We start from the raw sequence: 5,623 nt of genomic DNA, 5'->3' as shown, positions 1-5,623 counted from the left end.
ACAAGAACCTGGTTCTTGTATAGGGGTAAGGTTTCTTCAATTGGTATCACTACAGGTCTTTGCATTAAAAGACTCACATCTTGAAAGTGATCAATGGTTGCACCACCTACACCATAAGAAGTTGCTTCTAAAACTCGACCACCACTGTTTAATGGAAAGTATTATGGATGGTGGAAGAACAACATGATGGATCACTTACTAGGAGAAAACCCAGACCTATGGGGAGTCGTGTTGGACGGTCCAACCATACCCATGAAGAATGGAATTGATGGAACCACCCAAGTACCAAAGGATAGGAAAGAATGGAATGTTGCGGATAAACTTGGAATTCTGAACAATGCTAACGCCAAAAAGATATTGATATGTGGAATAGGTCCAGATGAATACAATCGAATATCATCATGTCAAGATGCAAAAGCAATATGGGAGACTCTGCAAACTGTGCATCAAGGAACAACTCAGGTAAAGAAGTCTAAAATTGATAATTTGAATAAACAATACAAACTATTTCAAATGGCAGAAGATGAAACAATCCAAAAGATGCCTACCAGGTTCTCTGCAATAATTAATGAAATTTACTCACTAGGAGAAATAATTTCCAATGGGAAGGCAGTCAGAAAACTTTTGAGTGTTCTTCCAGAGTCTTGAGAAAGAAAAGTAGAAGTCATTACTGAAGCACGTGATCTAGATAAGTTAGTTATGGATAAACTCATCTGAAATCTCATGACCTATGAACTTAAGAAAAATCAAGAAAAGGAAATCGGAGGCAAAGGAAAGGAGAAGAACCTGGTTCTTAAAGCCATAACACCAGAAGATTTTGAGGACGAAAACATCGCATTAATGACCAAAAGGTTCTCAAGAATGTTAAAAAAGGGACAAATGTTTCAAAGAAGGAACTTTCAGAAGACAACTGAAAATCCAAGAGATCAAGTTTGTCACAAGTGTGGAAGTCCGGATCACCTTATCATGTTTTGTCCATTAAAAGCTCTAGAGGAAAAGAGGAACAATTCGGAGAAAGCAAAAGAAATCAAGAATGATAAGTACATTGCCACAAACAGACGAATAGCCAATCAAGAAGCTGATCTCTCAATGAAAAGGGCATTTGCCGCTATGGAGGACTCATCAGAAGAAGAATATAAGGATGGAGGATTCAAAAATCAGTCACTATTTGCAATAGAACAAACATATAAATATAATTTTCTTGCACTCATTGCTGAAATAGAATCAGAAGATGAGAGAAGCACTTGTCAATCCCAATAAATGATTCTTGCACAAATGGATGGAACAAATTTTGAAGATGAAGAAGAAGATGACAAACAAAGCAAGGTAAGTCTTCATCAAATTAAAGTAAATATTGATTCCTATTCTAAAAGGGAACTAGAATCCCTATTGAGTACTCTTATAGATGCATATCAGTCAATAAGTTCTAAAAGAGAACAAATGATGGAAGACTATGCATGTTTAAGAGAATAAAATGACAATCTTGAGAAACACAATCACTGTCTTCAAAATAAATTAAAAGAACGGGTTAAGACCCAGAGTTAAGTCACAAGGGAAAAAACTCCGCTAGTGAACTTCAATTTGCTTTAGAAGAAGAAATAAAATGGTTAACCATAAATTGTCAGGCCTTAACTGAAAGAAATAGGTTGTTACAAGAAAATCTTGATAAAACCAAATTGGATCTGAAACGAAATCTTAGATGGACCAGGTCCTCTGAAATTTTAACTCAGATTCAAGAAAGGCAAACCACCAGTCGAAGTGGGATAGGTTTTAGTAGACAGAAAAATCTTGTAGCACACACTATTCAAATGTCTGAAAGTACATGCACTCATTGTGGAACCTCAGGTCATTCAAGGAATCAATGTCAAGCTCTATTTGAGGCCTTTCATAAAAATGTTAAGTTCACTAAAAAGAAAAAGGCTGAAACGATTAAGAATCTGGTTTCAAATAAAAATACTCCAGATAAAAGGTCTTATTATTTACCTTTCTGGGTTAGAAGAGATCTTATTCATCCTTTTACTCACAAAAAGGGGTCCAAGCTAATCTAGGTTCCCAAGGCTAGTTTTTGACTAGTGTTTCAGGTGAAGGTGAGAGAGGAAAAAGGTCAACCTAGTACATGGATAGTGCATTCTCCAAATAGGTGCTAAAAGTGGTAGAAAATTTCCTCTCACTCCCTTCTTTTCAAGGCAGCAGTGAAGTCCTTGAAAAGGATGAGAAATGTGAAATAGTCAAGATTGACAGAGTTGAAAAGTCACAACCACCGGCAATAGAGAATGTGTTTTATGTTCAAGTATTGAGCACAACACATTGAGCATCTCTAAAATTTGTGACAAAGAAAACAATGTACTGTTCACATTAGCTGATTATTGTGTGCCAAATTGTAACTCCGGGAACTTGGTTCTGAACATGAAGCTAATGTACTTGCCTCAGCGTCATTAATGATATTTCTCTACTTGGGCATAAGAGAATGGGTCATGCTAGTTTCTCTCTTTTAAGTAAACTAGTCATGAAGGATCTGGTTCATGCAACTCTCCGAATCAAAACATGTGTAGCTATTGTGCATGGTGTGTATGTAAAGGGGAAATATCTGAAGTCATCATTCAAGCAGAATAAAAAGGTTAACATTGAAGAAAGTGACTAGATATCAAATATCTTTGATAATGCAAATTTAGGGAACATTGTAGATGAACCTAGTTCACATCTGACAATCATTGATGCACCTGCAGCAGGAGATACTGGATTAACCCATGGTCTTGGATATAGGAGGAATAATAGAGCAATCAGGACACTTAGAGTCTGGTACATCTTCGGGGGGAACTTCGTTGTGTGAACCTGGTCTTTGTTATTCATTGATTTGGTTATCTGTTACTCAACTTGAAATTCCTTTAATCTGGGAGAATAAGATGATGTGTACATACTCACGAAGGCCTTGAATATGAAGAATATGAGAAAAAATCCTTTGAAGCTTGGTCTTGTCGAAACAAACTGATATATTATCATGATTTTCTTTAATAATTTACAATGAATATTTGCTAACTCAGTCTCGTACTGTAACAGGTACACACTCCAGGCACATCTCAAACAATATTTAGCAGGTCTGTATATATTATCCCTACTCTTTTACTAACAACATTAAGCAAATCATTGAGGAACACACAAAAGGGGAACCTGGTTTCTCCGTAATACCCAAGTATGTACCATCCTTTTTCAATGTATGAATTTCCTATGTTTGTGTCAAATATAAGCACTAGTGAACCTGATCGATCATCAAAAATTCAATTATTTAACCCTTTCTTTGACAATAAGCATCATTCAATCCCAAACCACTCAAATGATGAAAACCTCAGTCTTGAAGCCACTCTTGCTCTAATTTAGGGGGAACCTTGTTTTACCTCTCACATCTGAACTAGTTTTATAAATTCCAAATTGATATTCCATCCATTCCAAGTGTATAACCAATTATCTCTTAGGGGGAACAATTTTCTTAGGAACAAACTATTATCGGTGCTTGCCTTCATTATTGATAAATCCATCGCTATTGCACCAAATTGTGATGAATTATAGTTGGTACTCCTTCCAAATATAATCAAGAAAAGGGTTATAAAAAAAACCATAGAGGAGTGAAAATGTTATGGAGTAGAATTTAAAAAAAAGGTGAAAAGAAAGAAAGCTCCATAACTTAGTTGTTGTTGCTCATAATGCATGAAAATACTCACCTAGTCTCCTTGATACTGACTATGCTCAACTGATGATGGACCTCATGTTTCTCTTTATGTAATTTCATATTCTAAGAAAACTGATCATAACGAAGGAGCTAGTGCACAATGGCCGTACTGAAAAAAGAAAAAAAAAATTGATGGCACAAAATATCCTTTTCCTCCTCATTTTAGTAATCTTCGTCCCAATCCTTATCCTCCACTTTTCAGACTCTTTGATGTGCTTATGTCTGTCTCGTACTAATGATATCATATGCTTTTGATTTAGGGCTCTAAGGGCTTAAACTGGTACATATTTATTTATTTTGTTTCCCATTGAAGATCTTGATTGTGTATGAGTTTAAGATGGCTAATATCCTCAGATTAACTTATCGTATTGTTAGTAGAAGTGTACTTGAAAGTGTTGCCGAAGTGGCCATGAATTAAAATGATATTGCACTCATTGAATGTTAATCGAGTTCTTTGGTTATTGGTTTTCAATGATGCCAACAGGGGAAAGTTATATGATGTGGGTTAGGGGAACACTACTAAAAAAACAATGAATACCGACCTCCGGAGGTCGGTATTCCTTGAAATATCGACCAAAAAGCGACTTCCCAGCTTAGGTTGGAAAAAGCTTAGTCGCTATTCAATTCCGACCTATAGAGGTCGGTATTTCCTGACCTCTGGAGGTCAGTTTTAATTTTAAGTCGGAATATTCATTATTTTATTTTCCAACTTCCTGAGGTCACTTTTATATATTTGTTTATTTTTTATTTTTATTATTTTCGTCTTCCTAAGGTCAGAATATTTATTTCTCATATTTTGAAATACCGACATCCGAATGCCGGTATATTTTAATTTTATCTTTTCTTAGTTTTTAAATTCCGACCTCCGGAGGTTAGTATTTTATTTTTTATTTTTGAGATTCTGACCTCCGGACGTCGGTATTCTTATTTTTTATTTTTGAGATTCTGACCTACGAAGGTCGGTATTCTTATTTTTTATTTTTAGGATTCTGACCTCCGGTGGTCGGTATCCTTATTTTCTATTTTTGAGATTCTGACCTCCGGAGGTTGGTATCCTTATTTTCTATTTTTGAGATTCTGACCTCCGAAGGTCGATATTTTTATTTTTTATTTTTGATAGTCTGACCTCCGCAGGTTGGTATTTTTATTTCTTATATTTGAAATTCTGACCTCCGAAGGTCGGTATTTTATTTCTTATTTTTTAGATTCTGACCTCTGGAGGTCGGTATTAATATTTTTTACTTTTGAGATTCTGACCTCCGGAGGTCGGTATTTTTATTTTTTATTTTTGAGATTCTGACCACCAGAGATCGGTTTTCTGCTACAAAACTGGCAGCAAATTGCTGCAATTTTAGTTGCCCACCTGCATATTTATACCAAAACAACCCAAAGAATTCCAAATAAGCTATTTCAAAATAGACTTCATCCAACCAAAACAACACAATATTTTCAACATATACAGTAAACCATTTCAAAATGAACTTCATCCAACTTCAAAATAAACTAAATATGATCAAACAATTCCAAAAATATAGAATTCTAAAATGTCAAATAGATACAACTACTCATCATCACCCTTAGTCTCCTCATCACCCTCACTCTCCATATTAGACTTATCATTCTCTTCACCGTCACTCTCCAGACATGGAGGAAGAATTTTTCCTGATTCAAAAAGAAAAGTTAGTTGGGCCTGAAGCGCTGCTTACCTCTTGTTCTCTATCTCCTTTGTTGTCGCAATCTTCTCCTCTCTCTTCCTCTCTCTTTCTTCTCTCTTCTTCTCTATGTCGGCTACAGCAGCAAACTCGGCATTGAGAAAAGCTATATTACCCTCCATTGCAGATATTGTCTTTTTATCCCCGCCATCGAAGCTTGAAGATGATGAACCACAATACCAAGCCT

The 5,623-nt window shown here is 35.7% G+C and overlaps 1 pseudogene; it reads left to right on the top strand.

Annotated features, from left to right (window-relative positions):
• Positions 1–252: 252 nt before the first annotated feature.
• LOC125869955 (uncharacterized) lies at positions 253–2,069 on the top strand (annotated as a pseudogene).
• The last annotated feature ends 3,554 nt before the right edge of the window (positions 2,070–5,623 follow it).

This window comes from Solanum stenotomum, chromosome 7 (genome assembly GCF_019186545.1).
Source record: "Solanum stenotomum isolate F172 chromosome 7, ASM1918654v1, whole genome shotgun sequence".
NCBI classification, from domain to species: Eukaryota; Viridiplantae; Streptophyta; class Magnoliopsida; order Solanales; family Solanaceae; genus Solanum; species Solanum stenotomum.
This window is presented reverse-complemented; position numbering and strand designations above follow the sequence as displayed.